The sequence below is a fragment of the Oryctolagus cuniculus genome, chromosome 8 (genome assembly GCF_964237555.1).
Source record: "Oryctolagus cuniculus chromosome 8, mOryCun1.1, whole genome shotgun sequence".
In the NCBI taxonomy this organism is placed as follows: domain Eukaryota; kingdom Metazoa; phylum Chordata; class Mammalia; order Lagomorpha; family Leporidae; genus Oryctolagus; species Oryctolagus cuniculus.
The window spans coordinates 82,469,763-82,496,543 of NC_091439.1; the positions used below are offsets into that span (position 1 = coordinate 82,469,763).

At 45.6% G+C, this 26,781-nt stretch overlaps 1 long non-coding RNA gene across 2 annotated transcripts in view; it reads left to right on the forward strand.

Annotated features, from left to right (window-relative positions):
- The first annotated feature begins 363 nt into the window (after nucleotides 1–363).
- Nucleotides 364–26,781, forward strand: part of LOC103350765 (uncharacterized) — a 47,930-nt gene continuing 21,512 nt past the window's right edge. Inside the window, exons 1-2 of one of the 2 annotated variants that reach the window (XR_011378365.1) lie at nucleotides 364–9,806; nucleotides 23,558–23,625. This is a non-coding gene — a long non-coding RNA (uncharacterized lncRNA). The remainder of the gene's footprint in view (nucleotides 9,807–23,557; nucleotides 23,626–26,781) is intronic. The other variant, XR_011378364.1, reaches the window with a different exon arrangement.

Below are 26,781 nucleotides of genomic sequence, written 5' to 3' on the forward strand. Positions count from 1 at the left end.
AGAATAGAGCTCCCATGATTGAATACAGTGGCTTTATATAACATATTTTTAAATTTATCATTTATTTTCATTTTAGCTAAAAGTCAGAGAGAGTGAGAGACAAAGAAAGATCTTGCATGTGCTGATTCATTCCCCAAATGCCCACAAAAGCAAGGGCTGAACTAGCTGAAGGTCTCCCATGGGGATAGCAGGGGCTCAAGGACATAGGCCACCTCCTACTGCCCTCCTTGGCTCACTAACAGGAAACTGGATCAGAAGTGAAGAAGTCAGGACTTGAACTGGCACCCTGACATGGGATGCAGTCCTTGCAAGGGGTGTTAACTCACTGGACCACAACACCAGCCCCTACTGATGGCTTTTCTTTTTCTTTTTTCTTTCTTTTCTTTTCTTTTTTTTTTTTTTTTAAGAAAGCTTTTCTCTAGGGGCTGGTGCAATGGTATAGTAGATTAATCCTGCATCTGCAGCGCCGGCATCTCATATGGGCACTGGTTCGAGTCCCGGCTGCTCTACTTCCAATCTAGCTCTCTGCTGTGGCCTGGGAAGGCAGTGGAGGATGGCCCATGTGCTTGGGCCCCTGACCCGCGTGGGAGACCTGGAAGAAGCACCTGGCCTCTGGCTTTGGATTGGCGTAGCTCCGGCCATTGCAGCCATTTGGGGAGTGAACCAACAGAAGGAAGACCTTTCTCTCTGTCTCTCTCTCTCACTGTCTGTAACTCTACCTCTCAAATAAAATAAATAAAATCCTTAAAAAAAAAAAGAAAGCTTTTATCTAATAAATACAAATTTCATAGGTACAGCTTTAGGAATATAGTGGTTCTTCCCCACTACTGATGGCTTTTTAAGATGAGGGAGAGAGACGCCACACACATGTGTGTTTGTGCACACACTGTCTCTCATCAGGTGATGTCCTGAGCCTCCTTAGAACTCTGCCAGCAAGAAGACCATCCCCAGATGTGGCTCCTCAGCTTTTGGCCTCTAAAACCATGAGCCAAAATAAACCTCTTCTCTTTGTAAAGTCATTTAATATCACATATTTCATTATAGTAACACAAAATGGACTCATACAAATGATATTCCAGATTTGAGGACGATATTCTGAGCTGATTTTTTTTTAAGTTATTAGAGAGAGAATAGTATTAACATCCACTGGTTCACTCCCCATTTGCCCAAAAGGGTCAAGGCTGGGCCAAAGCCAAAGCCAGGAGTCAGGAATTCAATCCAGGTTTTCAACATAGGTGGCAAAGACCCAATCACTTGAGCCATCACTGCTACCTCCCAGGATCAGATCTGCATTAGCAAGAACCTGGAGGTAGGAGTTGGAGTCAGGTATCAAGCCCAGGTACTCTGATATGGGATAAGGATATCATAACCACAAGGCCAAATGCCTGTGGGTGAACTTCCAAGAGTCCTGACTGATGTGTAAATACTACTTGCTAAGGCACATGCAGCAAAGGTGATCACAGTCTTCTGTTCTGAGCTCTCTGCAGCCTCAGCTGTTTTCTATTCAATAGCTGGGAGCATAAAGAAGAGTCTTTGCCCTAAAGTTGTAACTGTGAAATAAATGGAGTTTGTAACTGTAAAGCAGTATAGTCCTGCATACATTCCTATGGGCTTACTTCTAAGGGTACAGCTTAAGAACTTGCCATGGGACCCCAAATCCTCTTAAGCTAGGTGGTAAAAATAGCATTCTAAGTGTTACAGAGATCATGTGGATACGATTAAGTGTTAAAGTGATCATATAGATAGGATCAAGTGTTAAGGTAATCATATAAATAGGATTAAGGGGCCCACAGGGCTGTGGTGCAGTCGTGCAATGCGTTAAAGCCCTGGCCTGAAGCGCCAGCATCCTATATGGGCCCCGGTTCTAGTCCTGGCTGCTCCTCTTCTGATGCAGCTCTCTGCTATGGCCTGGGATAGCAGTGGAAGTATGGTCCAAGTCCTTGGGCCCCTGCACCCACGTGGGAGACCAGGAAGAAGCTCCTGGCTCCTGGCTTCAGATCAGCACAGCTTCAGCTGTTGCAGCCATTTGGGGAGTGAACCAGCGGATGGAATACCCCTCTCTCTGTAACTCTGTCTTTCAAATAAATAAAACAGATCTTTAAAAAAATAAAAAGTGTTTGTTAATAATAATAAACAAAATTTAAAAAGAGTGAATGCTCCAACATGAGAAGCAGTCCACACAACAGACTCATAGAATGACAGTCACCTTAAGTAGCATTCTGACCTCAGAATCAACCCTTAAGGCATTTTGATTTGGCTGAAAAGCCCACGAGAGCATTTCAGGCATGGAAAGCCAAGACACTGTGGCAAAAAATGTTCTACACTGAGGATGAGACCCCAGTGAAAAGAAGCAGTCACCAAAGAAGGATGAACTTTCCTCTGAAGGGAGGAGAGAGCTTCCACTTTGCCTGTGGCCTTGTCAAAATACTGAAGGAATGTGTGGATCCAAAAGCCTTCCATAGCCTATGCAGCTCATCTCAAGAGCCTCAGGTGATCACTGACATCATATGTAAGAGTGTTATTTGTTAAATTAACAATTTACTGTGCACTAACTTCCCATGCAGGACCTCTGTCCTCAAAGGGTTGTATTTTGAGACTTCATGGTAAAACTTGTTCTCAAAGAATTTGTTTTAGTGGAGGATATTCTTATGTCACATAAATTATAGTTATATCTAAGTGTTCACAAAAAATGTATCATTCTTGGATTTCTCTTTAAAGATAATTAAGTTTCTAAAAAATACAAAATTATCATAGAGATGCAATGACTTTGAATAGCCCTTGTCTGGACTATTGAGGAACAGTTTTTGTTCTTTTTTTTTTAGTTTGTTTGCTTGTTTTGTTTTTCTTTTTCTCTTTTTCTTCCTCATACAAACTGCTAAACTCTTTACCTAGAATAGAGTTAATCTTCTGTTTATAAAGTTAAATGAAAATAGATCTTAGTAAAAAACAAGACTGGAACATGAGAGGGAAGGGGAAGTGAGGAAGGAGTGTAGGTGGGAAGGTGGGTATGGTGGGAAGAATTACTATGTTCCTAAATTGTATTTATGAAATGCATGCAAATAAATAAAAAAGAATCTTTGTGTGGTACTTCTGTCAGGCAGATCTATATCCTCTGGTGTGTGTGTGTGTGTATGTGTGTGTTTTGACAGAGTTAGACAGTGAGAAAGAGACAGAGAGAAAGGTCTTCCTTCCATTGGTTCATCCCCCAAATGGCCACCACGGCCGGCGCACTGCACCGATCCGGAGCCAGGAGCCAGGTGCTTCTTCCTGGTCTCCCATGCGGGTGCAGGGCCCAAGCACTTGGGCCATCCTCCACTGCCTTCCTGGGCCACAGCAGAAAGCTGGACTGGAAGAGGAGCAACCGGGACTAGAACCTGGTGCCCATATGGGATGCCGGCACTGCAGGCAGAGGATTAGCCTAGTGAGCCACTGCACCGGCCAACTCTGTGTTTCTATAAATTGAGTCTTGGTTGATGGTAAAAGAGCTGAGAACTTCCATACTGGTAGAACAACAGGTTGTTTTATTCTGGTAATCTGCTTTTGTCTGTGAGGGATCAAGCTGAACCTTTTTCTTCTTATTCTCTTCCTGCAAAATAAATGCAATTACAACTTCCCTTTGTCAAAGTTTGCTTATGACCACCCAAAAGGAATCACTTAGAGGACTGAGAATTTGAGCTGCTTCTGTACCTCTGAGCATGGATGTACATGATGTCTAGATGTGGATTCCTGACCACCAATTACAGGAATGAATGATATCATCTATAAAAGGTTGTGATGCAATCTGTAACACAATCATCTCATCATATTGTCTTGAAGTTTCTAGGCAAAATGCCCAAGGCCCAGTGAAGTAAATTCACATACTCTGATGACTCCACCCTGGTTTATTGCTCCATCACCGGTTTTCATCTGTTCCTCTCCTTGTGCCTCCTGACTGTTAGACCTTCTTTTTCCACTGACCCAGTGAAAGAGCAGTCCTAACTTGCTCATTAAATAGGAAACATAGTCTGACAGCCTGAGAAAGCCACTTGGCCATTTGGAAGCAATCACATTTTGTGTATCAGAAGCAAATATTATCCTTTGTTTTTCCCAAAGAAACGTTTTGTTTAAGGAATACAAACTTCATGCATTTCGTAAGTACAACTTTAGGAATATAGTGATTCTTCCCCTATACCTGCCCTCCCACCCACACTCCCAAATATTATCCTTTTTGCAGCTGGAACTTCCAGTGCCTCAAGGCCTTGATGAATTCTGTTTTGGTGGAAGCCACCACTCAGACACAATCAGACACTTACTACCCATGGTGAGGGCAGACCCCACAGGGTAAGGGCACCACTCTTAAAACTGCCTTCCTTTTAGGTGTCAACAGCAAGTTTGGAGGCCCTCAGGTCACCCATACTTCTGACCAACTGGCTACATAGTGGACCCCTCAATGTCAATAATTCATTAGAAAAACTCAGAGAAGGGGCCAGCACTGTGGTATAATAGGCTAAGCTTGCAGCACTGGCATCCCATATCGACACTGGTTCATGTTCCAGCTGCTCTTCCAATCCAGCTCTTTGTTTATGACCTGAGAAAGCAATGGAAGATGGCCCAAGTCCTTGGATGAAACTCCTTGCTCCTGGCTTGGGATCAGTCCAACTCTGAGGAGTGAACCAGCAGATTGAAGACCTTTCTCTCTGTCCCTCTCCCTCTCTGTAACTCTACCTCTCAAATAAAGAAGATCCTTGGCGGGGGGAGTCATAGCAGGCACAAATCAAGACCAGCCAAATGAAGACATATAGTTGAGGTCTGGGAGGGTCTCAGATGCAGAACTTCTCTGCCCTTTCCCCATGGAATCAGGATGTATCCTCTACTAGCACGCCCATGTGTTCACCATTGAGGAGGAGCTTTGGTGTCTAGAGGTTTTACAGGGGTTTCATTGTGTAGGCATGATTGCTTGAGTCATTAACCACACAACTGAACTCAAACTCCATCCCTCCTTATCCTCAGAGGCCAGAAGGTCAGGCTGATATCATATGGCAGAGAAGATAGAGGGTTGCATAATTTACCATACCTTAAAACCCAATAAATGCTCCCTTTGATATGTTTTTTTTTAAAGACTTATTTTATTTACTTGAAAGAGTTACAGAGAGAGGTAGAGACAGAGACAGAGAGAGAGGCCTTCCATCCACTGGTTCACTCCCGAAATGGCCACATCAGCTGGAGCTGAGCCTATCTGAAGCCAGGAGCCAGGACCTTCTTCCAAATCTCCTATGTGGGTGCAGGGGCCCAAGGACTTGAGCCATCCTCTGCTGCTTTCCCAGGCACATTAGCAGGGAGCTGGATCAGAAGTGGAGCAGCCGGGACACGAACCAGCACCCATATGAAATGCTGGAGCTGCAGGCCAGGGCTTTAACCTGCTATGTCACAGCGCCAGCCTCCCTGAATATGTTTTTATTTTTAAGATTTATTTATTTATTTATTTAAAAGGCAGAGTTACAGAGAGAGAGGGATGGCCAGCGCCGCGGCTCACTAGGCTAATCCTCTGCCTGCAGTGCCGGCACACCAGGTTCTAGTCCCGGTTGGGGCGCCGGTTCTGTCCCGGTTGCCCCTCTTCCAGGCCAGCTCTCTGCTGTGGTCCGGGAGTGCAGTGGAGGATGGCCCAAGTGCTTGGGCCCTGCACCCGCATGGGAGACCAGGAGGAAACACCTGGCTCCTGCCTTGGGATCAGCGCAGCGCCGGCCATAGTGGCCATTTTGGGGGTGAACCAACGAAAGGAAGACCTTTCTCTCTGTCTCTCTCTCTCTCACTGTCTAACTCTGCCTGGAGAGAGAGAGAGAGAGAGAGAGAGACAGATCTTCCATTCTCTGATTTACTCCCCAAATGATCACAACAGCCAGAGCTGGGCCAATTTGAAGCCAGGAGTCTAAAACTCCATCCAGGTCTCCTACATGGGTGTCACAGGCCCAAGTACTTGGACCATCTTCTGCTGCCTTCCCAGGTGCATTAGCAGGGAGTTGAACGAGAAGTGGAGCAGCTGTGACTCAAACCAGTGCTCATATGGGATGCTGGTGTTGCAGGCAGCAGCTTAACCCACTTGGCCACAACAGTGGCCCATGCATATATTAGTACACTTGCAACTCAATATGCTTTTAAGCCAGGGTTAAATCTGGCTGGATAAAACAAAGAGTCCTAAACACAATAGTATAAACAAGATATAAGTTTGTTTTTGTGGGGAGCAACTCGGACTAGACTAAGTTACTGGAATTAAGACTTATTCTATGCATCTGCTCTCCCACAATATGGCGCTGGGAGAGGAGTAAACAACTTCTACACAGCTGCCTCTCGCCAACTTGACTGATAAGCTGCAGGAGCTGATCCTGCTCCTGATTGGAGGAGAGCAGCGTACTCGGCGTGTGGGTAGCAGAGTTGGGATTGGTGGAAGAGGACTATAAAGGAGGAGAGAGACAACATGCACCAGGAACATCTATCTGAAGGAACACCTGAGGAACATCTGAGCAGCCCCCGAGAGAGCCAGCCGGTGGTGTGCCGCTCCCCTGCGGAAGTGGGGAAAGTGGCAGGGGGAGCCGCCCCTCCACGGAGTTGGAGGGGTCGGCAGCCAACCCGGGAAGGACCAGCAGCAAACCCGGGAAGGGCCGAGCAGACAAAAGAACAGCGCAGGGTCCAGTGTCGTTCCTCCACGAATGGGGGAGCAACAGTTTTCATTGCACAAAGGTTAGGTGACCCAGGGCTGAGATGATGATTCAATGATCATTAAGGGATCAGGCTATTTTTCTGTCATCATATACATGACTTCCACATGCAAGAAACTTGGTAATCCAAGATAGCTGCAGTTTATTCCAACTAAAGTTCAAACGGACAATGAGTCCACAGATATCAACAGATTCTCCCCAGTTTCATTGTCATGGGACTGTGGGAAAGGGAAGCAGTCTTGAGGTCCTTGCTTATTATGGGCTTGTCTTGTTCATTCTCAAATGAAGCTGGGAGAATGACTCCAAGCTAAAAAGATACTCTGTGTCAGGTTTAGAAGATGTCTATTTTGTTTTGTTTCTATTTTTAGGACTATATATGTAATTTTATTTTTACTTTTTATGAGAGGGAGGGGAGGGAGGAAGGGAGGAAGAGAGAGAGAGAGAGAAACTGTGGTCTGCTGCTTTACTCTCCAAATGTCCACAACAGTGAAGACTAGATTGGGCTGAAGACAGGAACTCAATCCAGGTCTCCTCCGTGGTGGCAGGGACCCAACCACTTAGGCATCACTGAAGTCTCCGAGGGTCTGTGTTAGGGGGAGGTGGAGTCGAGAGCCAGAGCCAGAAACAGTCGCTGAGTGCTCCAGTGTGACACATGGACATCTTAACCAGTGCCTTAACTACTATGGCAAACCCCTGCCACTAAGATACATATTTTTAAAATAATGAAGAGCTTTGTCATGGGCACATCACATTTAAGGGAGAATTTCACACACACACACACACACACACACACAGTTTAATGCCATTTGGATCTAACCCTGATCCTTTGGTCCATCAAAAATCTTCAACTACAGTGGATTTTATGTTCTCTCTACACCCCTGATTGCACTAGGCATCCCTCCTCACCACTCATTGTCTTTAGTTCTCTGACTCCCTGACAAGACCTCCAGGCTCCACAAAGGCCTGGGACTATTCCATTTTGTTCATTTTATGCATTTTCCAGTTCCTAGCTCAGTATCTGAATATGGTAGATCCAATGCTCTTGACAAATACTCTCAGATAAATGGCAATGACAATAATGTAATGACTATATTAAAACATTATGAAAAATGTTCTTCAATTTGCTAGTAATTACAAGTGGCCTATTGTGTTTTACATGTTAATTAGATAGGAAAAGGGCCTGGATAGGGTTCCTGGGTTCAGGCTTCAGGCTGGCCCAGCTCTGTGTGTTCCAGCCCTTTCAGGAGTAAACCATCAGGTGGAAAGTCTCTCTGTCTTTCTGTTTTGCCCTCAGTCTCTATGCCTTTCAAGTAAATAAGTAAATAGAAGAGGCCTTTGAAAATTCATGGAAAATGGGAATTTTGAAAAAAACTATGCATGGATTTCAAGTTTTTTGCACCAAATAAGCATATATTTTAGTTTCATATTTCTGTACACATCTTTTAATTTCATATTTCTGAAGTTCCTTTTATATAACAAGTATTTTATATCATGATTGTGACATATTTTACTTCACTTCAGTGTATCCTTTTTTTTTTTTAATATTTATTTATTTATTTATTTGAAAGGCAGAGTTAGAGAGAGGCAGAGGCCAAGAGAGAGAGGTCTTCCATCCACTGGTTCACACCCCAAATAACCCTAATGACCAGAGCTGAGCCTATCCAAAGCCAAGAACCTGGAGCTTATTCCAGATCTCTCATAGGGTGCAGGGACCCAAGCACTTGATCCAACAGCTAGATCTGGGCCGATCTGGAGCCAGGAGCTTCCTGCAGGTCTCCCACATGGGGGCTGGGGCCCAAGGACTTGTCCCATCTTCCACTGCTTTTCCAGGCCATAGCAGAGAGCTGGATTGGAAGTGGAGCAGCTGGGACTTGAACTGGTGCCCATATGGGATGCCAGCGCCACAGGCGGTGGTGTTACCCACTATGCCACAGCACCTGGCCAGTCTGAAATTTTAAAAATTATTTCTATTTCTATATAAGAATTAAAATTAATTTTTAGAAATGAAATTTCAAATGCAAATAGTCATTTTGGGGTTAAACAAGATGCATATTAAATACTTCTTCCTAGCAAAGGCAATACAAACCTAAGTGTTAAAAAATTTCCTGTTATTAAATTTATTTAAAAAATTATTCTGGGTGCCGGCACTGTGGCATAGCAGGTAAATCCAGTCTGTGACACCAGCCACCCCCTGTGGACACTGGTTTGAGTCCTGGCTGCTCCACTTCTAATCTAGCTCCCTGTTCATGCACCTGGGAAAGCAATGGAAGATGGCCAAAGGCCTTAAGGCTCCTGCACTTCCCGTGGGGACCTGGAAAAAGCTCCTGGCTCCTGGCTTTGGATAGGCTCAGCTCCCGCCGTTTTGGCCATCTGGGGAGTGAACCAGCAGGTGGAAGACCTCTCTCTCTCTCTCTCTGACTCTCTGGAACTCTGCCTTTCAAATAAAATAAATAAGTCTTTTTTTTAAAGTTCATGGAAAATGGAATTAAATTTTTTTTTCTGAAAATGGAGTCCTAGAATTATTAAAACTCGAGTTTGTTCTGGCAAAAGACCCGTTAGAGGAATATCCTCCCTCGAAGCTTCGGTTCTTTGCGAGCCCTGCCCCGCTCCTTCGCCTTTTAAAGACAGTAGCCCTAAGAACATCAGCATGGCGCAGCTGGGGATTTGAGGGACAGAGAAGGAAACTTAAGTTTTTATGTGGCCAGGAAGTGAAGCAAGGGCTAACTTCAGAAAGGCACTGATGACGCGGAGTCGTCTCTAAAAGTCTCTCGGGAAACGTTTGCTAGGCCTAGGTCGGCCTACCAGGGGCAGGACCCCTGGGAGAATCAGGCGGTCCTGGAAGAAGCTCCGGCGTAGACGACAAAAACTACACTTCCCACAGTGCTGTGCGCGGGCCCTGGCGCGCTCTCCCCCACCCACCCACCCACCCCCGACCACGGCCCCGGAGACCCCGCTTGCCAGGGCTGAGGTGCGAGGATGCCGGGCAGCAGCTCGAGTTCGGCTGGGTAGCGTAGTTCAACTGCAGGGTCGCTGGGGCTGCGGAAAGGCGCCGAGGCCGCGGGAGCGGGTTTTGCAGCCTGTGCTTAGGCAGCTCGGAGAGGAGCACCGATCCAGGTAGGCAGACGCCGGTCCCTGCCACGCCCCCTTCCTCGGTGGGATACCGGCCCTCTCGCCGAGCTGTCCTTCAACCCAGCCCCGGCTGAGTGCGCCGCCTGGTCAGCCTCTCCGGCGGCTCCTGGACTGGCTCCTCCCAGCGTCTTCAAAGAGAAGGGCGGGCAGGCGTTGCTCGGGGCGCCGGCGATCGCGGGCTCGGGGAGCGCGGCCCGACATCCCCTGGTCGGTGACCAGGAGCCGCAGCCTCTGTCCAGCCCGCAGCCGCTCTGGGCGGCTGTGCGAGCGTCCTCCCGACGGCAGCCGGATCTTCTGTCCGTCCCTGGGCTTGGAGCGCGGCTGCTATGTTGAGGGAGGCCGATTTGTGTGCCTGTTGCAGCTCCCGCCTCGTCCCTGACTGGCCTTGCACCGTCCTAGCCTTGGGGCGCCCGGGTTTGGAAAGTTTTTCAAATCTGATTTTTAAAAAAGATTTTATTTGTTTATTTGAAAGTCAGAGTTACACAGGGAGAGGAGAGACAGAGAGAGAGAGGTCTTCCATTTGCTGGTCCACTCTCCAGATGGCCGCAATGGCCAGAGCTGCACTGATCCGATCAGATCCGAAGCCAGGCGCCAGGAACTTCTTCTGGGTCTCCCATGCAGGTGCAGGGGCCCAAGGACTTGAGCCATCCTCTACTGCTTTCCCAGGCTATAGCAGAGCTGGAGCAGCCAGGACTTGAACCCGTGTCCATGTGGATGCCGGCACTGCAGGTGGTGGCATCACCTGCTATGCCACAGCACCTGCCCCCAATGGCTTTTTTTTTTCCCCTTAATGACTTTTTATTGGTGGTTTTTTTTCCTGGCTCCACCAGCTCATTGTAAGTGCTCCATGGATATTTGTTTGATCAAATGCACAGAATTTTACTTATGGTTTAAAAGGATGTGGTAGTATCAGCGATAAAAGAAGTTCCCTAAAAGAGGCCATGATATTTCTTTAACAGCCTGGGAGACATATTAGGTGCTCAGTAAATATTTGATTAATAAGTAGATAAATTTTAGATTCCTAAGATATTTAAGTGAGAAAGAAAGGAGGGCTGTATTAACTCTTCATCACTGTTACTAAATGCAAGACAAGCCACCTATGAAGGAAACAGGCTTCTTTTGGCTTACAGTTTTGGAGGTTCACAGTCTGCTATCAGGCAGGCCCCGTGGAATAGCCCACCTGATGTGGCTGGGGAGTGACAATGGCAAAATGTGTGCAGAGATGATCACATGGTGAACCCTGAAGCTGGAAGTGGCTAGGGGGTGGGCATTTTTCTGGCAGTTAAGGTACAGGTTAAGTCACCCACCGTCCATTTTGGGATGCCTGGGCTCAGTGCATGCCTCAGCTCCTGCAGCTCCTGCTAGCACAGATTCTGGGAGACAGTGGGGATGGCTCCAGTGATTGGGCTTTTGCCAGCCACATAAGAAACCTGGATTGAGTTGTGAGTGCCCAGGTTCCTCCTCATTGCAGGCATCTGAGGGAGGGTGTCGCAACGGTGAACCAGTACATGGGAGTTTTCTCTCTGTTGCAAATATATATATTTTTTAAGAAAGGGCTAGGCCTGACTCAGGCTTTTCTAATCGAGTTTTGTGCAGCAGCCACTTTCTGGGGGTATTCCCTGATGACCTAAGGCTCTCCCACTAGGCCCATCTCCTGGACACCATAATTGGACTGTTTCCACCAAGCCAGTGCCAACAACATAAAGCTCTTGTGTTTAAACATTCAAACTCTAAACATCTGCAGTTCAGGAGTAATCCTGTTCAAACCATAGCAGGGGTTTGGGGAAGAGACTCCACGGGGCTGACTCTATCAAATGTGTAGAACAAACTTGATGGGAACAAAGCTCCATTACTTCCCAGTGGCTCTCTTTAAGCTCAGCTGTCTATTAAATCACCTTAGTCAACGAACATGTGGAATGCTGATAGGAGATTTGCTGGGACCTCTTTGATGAAGTGGACAAAGCCAAACTTTTTATTTTTGACAGGCAGAGTGGACAGTGAGAGAGAGAGAGAGAGAGAGAAAGGTCTTCCTTTTGCCGTTGGTTCACCCTCCAATGGCCGCCGCGGCCAGTGTGCTGCAGCCGGCGCACCGTGCTGATCCGATGGCAGGAGCCAGGTACTTAACCTGGTCTCCCATGGGGTGCAGGGCCCAAGCACTTGGGCCATCCTCCACTGTACTCCCTGGCCACAGCAGAGAGCTGGCCTGGAAGAGGGGCAACCGGGACAGAATCCGGCACCCCGACCGGGACTAGAACCTGGTGTGCCGGCGCCGCAAGGCGGAGGATTAGCCTATTGAGCCACGGCGCCGGCCTCAAACTTTTTTTTTAAGACTTATTTATTTATTTAAGACTTATTTATTATCATCCAGGGCTGGGCCAGACCGAAGCAGGAGACCAGGAGCTTCTTCCTCATCTCAAACATGGGTGCAGGGGCCCAAGGACTTGGGCTGTCTTCCACTGCTTTCCCAGGCACATTAGCAGGGAGCCGGATTGAAAGTGAAGCAGCCGGGACTTGAATCAGCACCTAAATGGGATGCCAGCACTGCAGGCAATGGCTTAACCTGCTGCACAACAGCGCCCGCCCCCAAGGCCAAGGTTTAACCTTGAGTAACTTTTTTTTCCCTCTCAAGATTGATTTATTTGAAAGGCAGAGATACATAGGGAGGGAAACAGAGATCCTCCATCTACTGGTTCACTCTGTAAATGGCCACAACAACTGGGGCTGGGCCAGGCCAGAGCCAGGAGGCTATAGCTTCATCTGGGTCTCCCATGCTGGTAGCAGGGAACCAAGCACCTGGACCATCTTTCACTGTTTTCCCAGGTACTTTTTTTTTTAATTTTTAAAATTAATTTATTTTTTAAATTTTTATTCAGTAAATATAAATTTTCAATTTTTAATTTTTAAAAATATTTATTTTTAAAAAATTTTTAAAGATTTATTTATTCATTTGAAAGTCAGAGTTACACAGAGAGAGAAGGAGAGGTAGAGAGAGAGAGATAGGTCTCCCATCTACTGGTTTACTTCCCAATTGGCTGCAACGGTCGGAGCTGTGCCAATCCGAAGCCAGGAGCCAGGAGCATCTTCTGGGTTTCCCACACGGGTGCAGTGGCTCAAGGAATTGGGCCATCTTCCACTGCTTTCCCAGGCCACATTAGAGAGCTGGATTGGAAGTGGAGCAGCAGGGTCTCGAACTGGCGCCCACATGGGATGCCAGCACTGCAGGCAGCAGCTTACCCCTCTACTCCACAGCCCCACCCCCTAAAAATATTTATTTGAAAGGTGGAGTTACAGAGAGAAACAGAGTGTGAGATCTTCCGTCCTCTGGTTCACTCCCCAAGTGGCCAGAACAGCTGGAGCTGTGCTGATCCGGAGCCAGGAGGCAGGAGCTTCTTCTGGGTCTCCCACAGGAGTGCAAGGGCCGAAGTTCTTGTGTCGTCCTCTGCTGCCTTCCTTGGCACATGAGCAAGGAGCTGGATTGGAAGTGGAGTAGCCGGGATGTATGGGATGCCAGCACCTCAGGCAGCAGCTTTATCTGCTACCCCACAGTGCCATCCTTTCCCTTCCAGGCACTTGAAAGGGAGCTGGATTGGAAGTGGAACAGCCGCAACACTAACTGGAGCCCACATAGAATGCCAGCATCGCAGGTGACGGTTTAACCTACTACACCACAATGCTGGCCCAAGTATCTCTTATTCAGCTTTCCCTTCACCCTCCTTCAAATAATCCCGAACACAAGCAAGAAGTGGTAGGTGCTAGCACTAACAGTGTGCTTCAGATGGTGCATTTATGAGAATTTTGGACTGAAATGACCCATATGGCTCCTGCAAGGCAAGATTTATTTGACAAACAACTGTAAAACCTTGTTTCAAGATTAGTTTTATTATTGTTAGTAATTTTGAAAAAAGCAAAAGAGGAAGTCCCATCAGATCAGTGCTGGTTCTCAATCATCAGTCTCCAGATTCTTCCCTCTCCTTTCCATTTTGTCCAAGAGCAAACTGTAGAGTGTCTGTGCTTTAAATCCCCCTCATCTGGTGGGCATGGTAGGCATTCATATGGAATTTTTAATCGTTTGTGAAGGTTCTTTTTTTTTTTTTAAAGATTTATTTATTTATTTGAAAGTCAGAGTTACACAGAGAGAGAAGGAGAGGCAGAGAGAGAGAGGTCTTCCATCTGCTGGTTCACTTCCCCAGTTGGCTGCAACGGCCGGAGCTGTACTGATCCAAAGCCAGGAGCTTCTTCAGTGTCTACCATGTGGGTGCAGCAGCCCAAGTACGTGGGCTATCTTCTGCTGCTTTCCCAGGCCATAGCAGAGAGCTGGTTTGGGAGTGGAGCAGCCAGGACTTGAACCGGTGCCCATATGGGATACCAGCACTGCAGGTGGCGGCTTTAACCACTATGCCACAGCACCGGCTCCTGTGACGGTTCTAATAATTTCCTCTCTGATCTCCCACATACATGTGTTGTGGGCTAGGTTGGGCCTAAATTCCTAATCCAGGCTCTTGCCTCTGACTTAGAGAAGCATTCTAACTACAGGTACAAACACAATGTACAAAGTGATAGTTTATTTACAAGGTAAGGAACACACACACACACACGCACACGTGAATGCGCACGCACACGCACACACACATGCATACGTGGGCATTGTTCAGGAGAGTGGGCCAGGAAAGGAAAAGAAAGAGATTTCCATACCCTGCGTGGGGAGAGAGTGAGCCCTTCCCTTTACTAGGCGTCTTAGGAGCTTAGAAGCTGGTACCTGATACCACCCCCAAGTCCCAGGTAAGGGGAAGTACACCCTGGGGAAGGGGTCATCTGACTGACAGGTGGGTGGATAAGATTACATGGGTCGGGGGAGGTGTGCCTTCCAGCTGGTGACCCCATCTAGCTACCTGCCTTATCCCGTATCAAGTGAACCACACGTATTTGTTTTGCCCAACGGCACTTTGAGAAAACTTCCTTCAAGCAGCTTGGAGAAGACACAGGTGCATCTTGCCCCTAAAAGTGGCACCCAGGCCAGAAACTCTGTCTTTTAATTCCATAGGTCAAACATAGTTCCATCATCTGCTTCACAGACAGTTTTATTTCAGTGCTGGGTTAAGCAATTGTTAGATAATGAAGCCAAGTCCATATACCTCCTATGAGTTGTGGGTTGTAGACACGTTTATTTTGGCTTCTCCTCAAATTGACAACATTCAAAGAAGAATCATCAGGAAAACAATGGCAGCTTTGTCTTTCAAGTACCACGTTGTACTTAGTAAGTACCTTTTCCATTTGTTGCCCTTATAATCTTAAGTCTTTCACAGTCTATTAGACTGTGGGTTCCCAGCCATTGCAGTTCAGGAGTTCTCTTTCTGTCGACTCCATCTTACTCCTCTGGTGGTGGTAAATGAGCTGAAGTGAAATCATCCTGGAAACACATACCCCAAATCATGTGACCCTGACAACAACATCCTTTTTCTCTTCAGGGTCCTACAAAGCTAAATTGTTTGTAAGGCTCTTTGATAACGAAAGCTGATTTAATGGCAAGAATCCATATCGGGTTTTTTCTCCAGTTTCCTCTCATAATCTGAAATAGCCAATTAACTACTGTGTAAAACTGATATAAATCATGACTGTTGAAGAAATAAAAGTTGTTTCTAAATTTTCAGTCTTTTAAGAGATGCTCCTGGAAATTTCTCTCAAAACACTAATTAAAATAATAATAGTGTACAAACTTATTTATTACAGCTTCATGTTTTTTTTCTTTTCCTCCGCCAACAGCCAATGTATACAGTGGCATTAAGTTTTTCAGAAAACCTGTAAGACTCTTACCCAAAGTGTAGGAATCGTCCTTGAGACATCCTATAATTACTGATCTAAAAATGAATAGAATTAGCCTTTTTTAAATGGTGAAGTAGGGCCGGCGCCGCGGCTCAATAGGCTAATCCTCCACCTAGCGGTGCCGGCACACCGGGTTCTAGTCCCGGTCGGGGTGCCGGATTCTGTCCCGGTTTCCCCTCTTCCAGGTCAGCCCTCTGCTGTGGCCAGGGAGTGCAGTGGAGGATGGCCCAGGTGCTTGGGCCCTGCACCCCATGGGAGACCAGGAAAAGCACCTGGCTCCTGGCTCCTGCCATCGGATCAGCGCGGTGCGCCGGCCGCAGCGCGCCGGCCGCGGCGGCCATTGGAGGGTGAACCAACGGCAAAGGAAGACCTTTCTCTCTGTCTCTCTCTCTCACTGTCCACTCTGCCTGTCAAAAAAAAAAAAAAAAAATGGTGAAGTAAAGACCTCCATAAAAATACTCTCCTTCATAAAAAAATAACAAGAAGCCTTTTGGAATTTTAACTAGCTAAATTTCTCAGCTGCCGCCTGGAAACTGATCACCTTATTATCACAGTAACCATGAAAACCAGCAACCTAGTGTTCTCTGGAGGTGGACAGAATGCACCTGAAACTCCCATAAGGCCTCATTTCCAGAGAATTAGTTTCATTTGACTTATTTGGCGGTTTCTTGGCAACCCAGTTACAAGGTTTGTCCTTCCTTGATTTGACAGAGCCCACTCATTGTGAGCAGCTTTACCCAGGGTACTTGTTTATTGTTACATCTGCCTGATTTGATAGGAACAGTTGGGACAAACAAGAAGCTGGGAGAAAATTTAAAAAGAAAAGCTAAAGTGAGGTGTTCTCAAGGGAACTTGTGAAAGGTCTGATACATTCCCAGGAATCAGCAGACCCTGCGCATGATGGTGCAGAATGCATTAGAAGTGGAAATACCTGAGAAGGCCCTGATAGCTCCTCTCACTGACCTTGAATCGCTGCATAGGTAGAAAGAAAAGGCTCAGGCAGAGTTATAAAATGCCTGGCAGAGGCAGAGCACTGAAAGCATGCACAGTATGCTCTCAGAGTCCCCTGCAAGGCTGGAGACTTGTACGTTTGAGATTTTTTTTTTTTTAAATCTTGGTTGAAAAATCTTGTCAAATAAGCTTACCAAGCATAGATTTCAAAAGACCACATTTGACAGATAATACAGCTTGTACACAACTAGTGCAGGTAAGCCACAAATAGCATCGTGTGAAGTGGAACATCTGATTTCAAGAGTTGCCACATTAAATTGTTGGACATGTTCAATTTTCAGCAAAAAATCATGAAGCATATAAAGAGACAGAGGGGCCGGTGTGGTGGTGCACTAGGTTAACCCTCCGCCTGCGGCGCCGGCATCCCATGTGGGCACTGGGTTCTAGTCCCGGTGGCTCCTCTTCCAGTCCAGCTCTCTGCTGTGGCCCGGGAAGGCAGTGGAAGATGGCCCAAGTGCTTGGGCACCTGTACCCCGGTGGGAGACCAGAAAAGAAGCTCCTGGCTCCTGGGTTCGGATCGGTGTAGCTCCGGCTGTGGTGGCCGTTAGGGGAGTGAACCAGCGGAAGGAAGACCTTTCTCTCTGTCTCTCTCCCTCACTGTCTAACTCTGTCAAAAAAAAAAAAAAAAAAAAGAGAGACAGAAATGTATGACAAATACAGAATAGAAAGCACCAACTTCCAATAAAAAAGCTCACATATTGAAATTACTGGATGTAGACTTTACATTACTTATTTTTAAAATGTAGAAATAACAGAAAGAAACCACGGCTATAAAGAACGAAAAGAAAGGAAAGTATGAGATCAGTGTCTCACCAAATAGAGAAAATCCATGGAGATAGAAATTACAAAAACAAGTAGAAGTTCTGGAGGTGAAAAGTACAACAGCTGAAATGAAAAAGTTCACTGGTCTGGCTCAGCAGCAGCTTTGAGCAGGGAATAAAGGAATCAGCAAATCTGAAGATAGGTCATTTGAGATGATCCACTCTGAAGAGCTGAGAGAAAAAAGAAAACTGAACAGAGCCTCAAGAGACCTATGGGACATCATTATGTGTACCAATACCAAAAAGTTTTTGAAACCTGGGGCTGGCGCTGTGGCGCAGTGGGTTAAAGCCCTGGCCTGAAGCGCCAGCATCCCATATGGGTGCCGGTTCTAGTCTAGGCTGCTCCTCTTACGATCCAACTCTCTGCTATGGCCTGGGATAGTAGTAGAAGATGGCCCAAGTCCTTAGTCCCCTGCACCCACGAGGGAGACCTGGAGGAAGCTCCTGGCTTCGGATCAGCACAGCTCCAGCCATTGTGGCCATCTGGGGAGTGATCCAACGGATGGAAGACCTCTCTCTCTCTCTCAGCCTCTCCTCTCTGTGTGCAACTCTGACTTTCAAATAAATAAAGTAATTAAAACATAAAAATTAAAAAATTAGCATAAAAATAAAAGTTTTTGAAGTCTGGACATTTTTTTTTCATAATATGGATTTTTCATGGACTTTTTGAAGACCCTGTGTATCATGGATTTCAGTTTTTTGCCTCAAAGTAAACTTACCTTTGAATTCCATTTTCCACAAACTTTATGAAGTACCTTTGTGTATACTATGCATTTGTATATACAGTATAGGAAAGGGAGAAAATATTTCAATTAGTAATGGCTGGGGGCGGGAGACAGTGCTATGGCATAGATGGTTAAAGCCCTGGCCTGCAATGCTGGCATCCCATATGGTCAATGGTTCAAGTCCCAGCTGCTCCACTTCTGATCCAGCTTTCTGCTATGGCCTGGGAAAGCAAAAGATGGCCCAAGTTCTTGGTCCCCTGCCACCCACATGGGAGACCCAGAAGAAGCTCCTAGCTCCTAGCTTCAAATCAGTGCAGCTCCAGCTGTTGTGGCCATCTGGGGAGTGATCCAATGGATGGAAAACCTCTCTTTCCCTGCCTTTGCCTCTGTGTACTCTGCCTTTCAAATAAATAAATCTTAAAAACATGGCTGAATTATTTTCAGTTTGATTTTTAAGTTAATACATTCAAGAAGTTCCATGAATTTTTTAAAAAAACATTTATGGCCGGCGCTGCGGCTCAGTAGGTTAATCCTCCGCCTTGCGGCGCTGGCATACCGGGTTCTAGTCCCGGCTGGGGCACCAGATTCTGTCCCGGTTGCCCCTCTTCCAGGCCAGCTCTCTGCTGTGGCCAGGGATTTCAGTGGAGGATGGCCCAGATGCTTGGGCCCTGCACCCCATGGGAGACCAGGAGAAGCACCTGGCTCCTGCCTTCGGATAGGCGCGGTGCACTGGCCACGGCGGCCATTGGAGGGTGAACCAACGGCACAACGGCAAAGGAAGACCTTTCTCTCTCTCTCTCTCTCACTGTCCACTCTGCCTGTCAAAAAAAAAAAAAAAAAAAAAAAAGAAAAAGAAACATTTATTTATTTGAAAGGCAGAGTTAGAGAGAGAGACAGAGAGCTCCTCCATCCACTGGTTCACTCCCCAAATGGCCACAAAGGTCCAGGCTAGACTAGGCCAAAGCCAGGAGCCAGGAGCTTCTTCCGGATCTACCATGTGGGTTGCAGGGGCCCAAGCACTTGGGCCATTTTCTGCTGCTTTCCCAGGTGTATTAACAGGGAACTGGATCAAAAGTGGAGCAGCTGGGACTCAAATTGGTGCTCATATGGGATGCCAGCATTGCAGACGGCAGCTTTACCCATTGTGCCACTGCAACAGTCCAAGTTCCATGAATTTTCTGATAAAAATATGAAATGTCTTTAGGACATCGACATTGAGACAAATTATAACCAAGCTGTCAGAAGTCAAAAATAGAATCTCAACAAAGAAGGAGAGTAACAAGTCATCACATGTGAGAGTCCTCAGTATGATTAACAATCAGTTTCTCACATAAATCTTGGAACCCAGAAGGCACTGGCATGACATATTCAAATTGCTGAAAGAAAAAGACTCGAATTCTGTGTCTAGCAAAACAGTCCTTCAACAATGAAGATGAAATTAGTACCTTCCCAGATGAACACAATCTGGAAATATTCATTGCTATCAGGTCTACAAATGCTAAAGGAATTCTTTCAGGCTGAAAGAAAAGGATGCTGGACATCATGTTGGAGAGCACTATATTGTTCAGCTTTAAAAAGGAACAACAGAGGGGAGTTGTGGCGCAGTGGTTAAGCTTCTGCTTGGCATGCCTGCATCCCATATTGGAGTGCCCGGGTTTGAGTCCCATCCCTTCTTCCAGTTCAGCTTGTTGCTAATGCACACCCTGGGAGGCAGCAGGTTTTGGCCGAGTCCTTGTGTCTCAGCCACCTAGTGGGAGACCCAGATGAGATCCAGGCTCCTGCGTTGGCCTGGCCTCGCTCCAGCTGTTGTGGGCATTTGGAGGGTGCACCAGAAGCTGGCATCTCTTTTTCTCCCTTTCTCTCACTCACCCTTTTCCCTTTTCCCCTCCTCCCTATTTCTATCACTTTGCCCTTAAATAAATGAATGGATAAAATAAATGAATGACACATGGCATGCTACAACATGGGTGAAACTTGAAAACTTTAAAGAAGCCAGACACAAAATGCCACATATTCTGTCATTTCCTTTTATAGGTAACATTCAGAGCAGGCAAGTCCATAGAAACTAAAAGTAGCTTTGAGATTGTGAGCGGCTTAAGGGGAGAGAAGAATGGGGAGTGAGCAGTAATGAATGTGTAATGTGTTTATAGCAATGATAATGTTCTAGAAGTAGGTAGTGGTGGTGATTGCACAAATTTGTGAAGATACTGCAAACAGAACTAAATAGAAAAAAAATCGTAGCCGCACCAACATTTTAATACTATGGAAGTAGTATTTTATATCATTTTAGATCACTAGCTGTATACTAGGGTATGTTCCAAATCCATTACAGATTTTAACTTATTCAAGTTTCTTTATAAGCCTATGGCATATATTACTGTCTTCACTTTTTAGAGTAGGAAAACTGATTTCTGAATTTGCCTATGTTAACAAAAGTAAGAACAGAACAGAGTTGGGATTTGAATCCCAGTGATCTCACATGAAAGTCTATTTAACTAATACATTATTTAACTCATCATTGTGACACTGCTACAAAGGCCAAAGGGAGGGTAAACAAAAAATCACTTTCAAAAATAATTCTTGGTGGCAAAAGTACTTTCTACAGGATTTTGCAGAATCCGATCTTGTTAAACAGGAGAGGGGTTGGCATTGTGGCAGAGTGGATTGAGCTACTGCGTGTAACGCGGACATCCATATCAAGCACAGATTTGAGTGGTGGCTGCTCCACTTCTGACTCAGCTCCCTGCTAATGTGCCTGGAAAAGCTGGGCAAGATGGCCCAAGGAGTTGGACCTTTGCCACCCACTTGGGAGTTCCAGGATTCTGGCTTCAGCCTGGCCCAGCCCTGGCATTGTGGCCATTTGGGGAGTGAACCAGTGGGTGAAAGATCTCTTTTTGTCTCTCCCCCTCTCTTTGTCACTCTGCCTCTGAAATAAATAAATAAATCTTAAAAAGAAAGAAAGAAAGAAACAGGAGAATAAGACAATCTGTAAACAGTTATCCCCAGTTAAGAAAAGCCTTAAGTGGCACTTACATGTCAGTGTGCAAGTCCAAAAACTTCCATTTTAATTCTCTTCAAAAGGTATGCTTTACTAAATCCTTGAGTCCTATTTGCACACATAGAGTTAGAAATACTTAATTTTCAAGGGGAAGCTGGGAAAAGCATGATGGGCACTTGGCTCTGATACATAATGAGGGGAAGCTTTTTTTTTTTTTTTTTTAATGCTGCCAACTCAAGCGGACTCAGTGAGCTTGTGTTGCAAGCTGTTGGTAACAGTGGAGTTCAGTTCATACTGAGTCTGGCCGGGGTCCACTTTGTCTCTGCGCAGCAGGGAGCTCTTCAGAGCAAGTGCTTCTGTCATGCTGAGATTAATTTACTGTATGCACACTCATGTTTATGATCTAGAATCCTGGAAATAAAGTTGTTTCTTGTCCCCAAAAGGGCTGGTTAGTGGGAAATGTAGTTATTTATGTGCAGTTCCAATGTAGTTATTAATTATTCCGAGAATAGGAATATCTTCAAACTGAATTGTAACTGAGGGACACAAGATTAAGGCCAGTGCTTATGTGCTGTGCACGGCAGTGATTGTTGTTTCCACTCTTACTGTATTCCGTTTTCTCACACAGTAGCCAAATGAGAATGAGGCTAAAGAAAATTGAGATCACAATATTTTAACATCCTAATGGTTTTCCATTTACAGTCACAATCCAGGGTCATTTACAGTGGCCTACAAATTCCTACAAAATCTGGCCCCTGGCTCCATGTCTGACCCTGTCTACTTCTCATTTCTTCAGTAGCAAATCGTAAGGAGAGTTGTAGAGAGAATTATGTAAGTGTAAAGAAACTTCAAAGACCTACAAACCCATGCAATGTATGGCTCCTAGTTGGTTTCTGAATTGAACAAGAAACAGTAAAAACAATTATGAGACAGAGTAATGAACATAGATTGGACCTTTGTATTAAGAATTACTGTTGGTCAGCGCCACGGCTCACTTGGCTAATTCTTTGCCTGTGGCACCGGCACCCCGGGTTCCAGTCCCGGTTGGGGCACCAGATTCTGTCCCAGTTCCTCCTCTTCCAGTCCAGCTCTCTGCTGTGGCCCGGGAAGACAGTGGAGGATGGCCCAAGCGCTTGGGCCCTGCACCTGCATGGGAGACCAGGAGGAAGCACCTGACTCCTGGCTTTGGATTGGCGCAGTGCGCCGGCTGTAGCAGCCATTTAGAGGGTGAACCAACGGAAGGAAGACCTTTCTCTCTCTCTCTCACTGTCTAACTCTGCCTGTCAAAAAAAAAAAAAGAATTACTATTAATTTGTAAGTGTATAATTGTATGGTGATTAAGCATTTGAAGAAAATCCTTATCTTGTAGAATACAGATGAAATAATTCAATAGCTAGGATTTGCTACAAAATAATCTAGTGGGTAGAGGGAGATGTGGGAAGGTGCAAATAAAATAGGATTGGCTATGAGGAGATAATTTTTTTTAGATTTTTAAAAATTATTTATTTGAAAGGCAGCATTAAAGAGAGAAAGAGAGAGTTCTTTCATCCACTGGTTCACCCCCAAATGGCTGCAACGGCTAGGGCTGGGCTAGGCTGAAGCCAGGAGCGTCATCTGGGTCTCCCATGTGGGTGTGGGGGCCCAAGGACCTGGGCCATCCTCCTCTACCCTCCCATGGTGCCCATAAGGGATTCTGGCACTGCGAACAGCTGCTTAACTTGCTGTGCTACAGCACTAGCTATCATAAGCTTGTTACACTATTTACACCTGGGAGTTTACAAATTGTATTCTGTCAACTTTCTCTTGGGTCCTTGACTCTGCTCACCTCCTGTTTAAAAAAAAAAATCAGCAGTTGCATCTGCAAACACTCAGTAGGAAAATATTATCAGTTCACACGTGAATTTAAGATTTATTTTAAACTTGTTTCCATATTGATTTAATAGTCCTATTTCCACTCAAGTTGTGTATTTTAAACTTTTCATTTATTTCATAGAGAGAGAACACTCCCATTCCCTGGTTCACTCCCCAGATGTTGGCAAAGGCTGGGAGTATCAATCCTAGGAGCTGGGACCTCAATTCAGGTCTCCCACATGGTGGCAGGAATCCACCTTCTTGACCATCTCTGCTGCCTCCTAGGGTCTGCATTAGCAGGAAGGGGAATCAGGAGCTGGAGGTGGGATTGAACTCAGATATCCAATGTGGGGTGCATATATCCTAACCAGTGGCTTAACCTCTAGGGCAAACTCTCTCCATCAAGTTGTTTTTTTTTTTTAAGATTTTATTTATTTATTTGAGAGATAGAGTCACAGACAGTGAGAGGGAGAGACAGAAAGATCTTGCATCCATTGGTTCACTTTCCAGGTGGCTGCAACGGCCGGAGCTGCGATGATTTGAAGCCAGGAGCCAGGATCCTCCTCCAGGTCTCCCAGGTGGGTGCAGGGGGTCAGGGACTTGGGCCATCTTCCACTGCTTTCCCAGGCCACAGCAGAGAGCTGGACTGAAAGAGGAGCAGCTGGGACTAGAACCGGCACCCATACAGGATGCTGGCGCCACAGGCGGAGGGAGGATTAACCTACTGCGCCACAGTGCTGGCCCCAAGTTGGGTATTTTTAAATTTCTCTAACCTCATGTGACAACTGGCCTTTCTCTGGTGAAAGGAGATGGAGGTAAGGTTGTAACTTGTTTTACATTCACTTTTGTATTCCTTACTAATGCTTAGAATGTAATAGATGTTCAGTTAAACAGCATAAGCTGAATTAGTTTATGACCAACTTAAATATTTACTGTCACCTTCTTTTATTCATTTAAAAATACTTACAAATATCCCAGGATCACCTAGGGGAAGTGTTGGAGCCAGACAGAAATGTGTGTTTAAAGGCCTGGTGCTGTGAAGAAACTCCTAAAGTAATCTTTTATTCTCTGCACGTGTACAACAAACAGAATGAAGATTTTCCTGAGAAATTCATATTTCAAATTGTGAGACCACTTTTCCTCTTGTAAAACAAAACGTCCTAGTCATTCACAAATTTCAGTCTCCACGCTGCTTCTCCTAAACATGTCTGTAGCTGTGAGAAGACGCACGAATGTGCTTGCCTAGGATTGTAAGCAGGAGATGGCCTCTGGAAAGAGTGTACATAATCTCTGAAGTCAGACAGCAGATTCTAATTCTGTCCTCTGCTAATGGCATCGCCCTGGCTACCGCTTTGAGCATGTTTTCTGTATAATGAGGGATGCTAAAGCCTGATTCGAAGCAACATTGTGAGAACTAAAATAAATAATATACGTGAACCACCTACTCTAGTATCTGGCACATAGAAGATGCTTTATAAACGGCATCTTTTGTTATTTATCAAAGAACAGTAGTAGCAATGTCAGTGTTTACTGTCATCAGTCATTTAGTTTTTATTTCTCTGTATTTTTATTTGGCTTCCTATATGTATGCATCAGTTCTTGTAGACCAGAATGCAAACTGCTCAAGGCTTTTTTCAAAATATTGTGTCCAGCACATTGATGGGTGTAATAAATCATTATTGAATTAAGTAAATTGAGATGTTTGGCCTCTGAATTTAGGCGTCAGGAATATTTTTAGGGTTGGGCATTTGGTGCAGCAGTTAAGATGCTACTTGGGACACCTGCATCCCACATTTGTTACCTGAGTTTGAGTCCTGGCTCAGCTTCCAGTGCCAACTTCGTGGTAATGTGCACCCTGCGCGGCAGCAGGTCAAGCATTTGAGTCCCTGCCATCCACATGGGTAACCTGAACTGAGTTCTGGGCTTCTAGCATGGACCTGGCCCAGCTGTGGCTGTTGTGGACATTTGGGGAGTAAACCAAAGATCTCTGTGTCTGTCTCTGTCTTTCTGACACTCAAATAAAATAAGATAAATAAAAATTCACCTAAAAGATCTACTATTGCAGTTCTAACATAAATAATGCCTACGGAATGACAATGGGTATATTACCAGGGTCATTACACTTTAAAAAAAAAAAAAGGTTTATTCTATTTATTTGAAAGGCAGAGTTACAGAGAGAGGTAGAGACAGAGAGACAGAGCTCTTCTATCTGGTGGTTCACTCCCCAACTGGCCACAATGACTAGGGTTGGGTCAGGCCAGAGCCAGGAGCCAGGAGCCAGGAGCTTCTTCCAGGTCTCCCACATGGGTGCAGGGCCCCAACCACTTGGGCCGTCCTCTGCTTCTTTCCCAGGCCATAGCAAAGAGCTGGACTGGAAGTGGAGCAACTAGGACTCTAACTAGCACTCATATGGGATGCCCGTGCTGCAGGCCAGGGCTTTAATCTGCTGTGCCATAGGGCCGGCCCCATCATTACACTTCTTGAGTTCCCAACATGTACAAGCCCTATTCTAGGAGTAGGTGCAAGTAAGAAAGGAGAAAATTTTCAAACACTGCGTGACTATTGAATTCTATATATATTTTTCTATTGTTTTTGCTAACATGAATAGTAGCACTTTTATTCATTTGCTGCAGTTCTGTCATGTTTTGTATTAAGGCCAATTTACTTGACATTGTATGTGCTTGGCATTAAAAACAGGGAAAGAATTCTGTTTTCAAAAGGGGCATAGTTAAATGTTGGACTCTTTGCCCAAACAAGTTTCCCTGTCTTCCTTTAACCTCCCAAGAGGACAATTGGTTACATTCTAAGCAGATGCTAGCTCAGAGAGTGGGCAGCAAGCGTGGGCAGCCAGCTCCTTTAATTTTAAGCAGGATCTTTGTGCTTTTTATTATATTAATTAGTGTCTTGGCAGGTCAAATGGGATTTTAAACCAGCAGGGGTTTTGCTGTTCTCTTAATTTGCAGCTTGTGATGGCTCTTTTGTTTTTGTTTAATTTTTCCACTCATTAAAAACTTGAATGCAGCTTCAGCTGTTAACTCCCTATAATGCTTGATGTTTAGGGAGTAATACATGAAGACAAATGGTGGCCTTGGTGAGGGGGACAAAATGTACTTTCTCTTTGGTATTGAATTTAAGGTGAGCTGCTACCCTTGTTCTATCCATGCAGGTAGACATTGGGCTGTAGGAGTGAGCTCGAGAGAGAAGCCACATTGTAGGAGTGTGTGAGTGTGTGTGTGTGTGTGTGTGTGTGTTGTGACGTGTATAAAAATGCTTCAGGGGCCACTGCTGTGGCATAGAGGGTAAAGCCACCACCTGCAGTGCTAGCATCCCATATGAGTGCCATTTCGAGTCCCAGCTACTCCACTTCTGATCCAGCTCTCTACAGTGGCCTGAGAAAGCAGTGGAAGATGATCCAAGTCCTTGGGACCCTGTACCCACTTGGGAGACCTAGAAAAAGCTCCTGGCTTCGGATTGGCACAGTTCCGGTGGTTGCAGCCATTTGGAGAGCAAACCATCGGATGGGAGACTTTCTCTCTCTCTCTCTCTCTCTCTCTCTCTCTCACTCTCACTCTCACTCTCTAACTCTTTCAAGTAAATAAATAAATCTTTTTAAAAAATGCTTCAGTCTTTGATTCAGCCTTTAGTTTATGCAAGTTAACCACTTGAGCGGGACATCTTGGGCTTGTGAAGAGAAGCCTGGAGAAGTGTTAAGAAAGGAGTTATTTGAGTAGCTG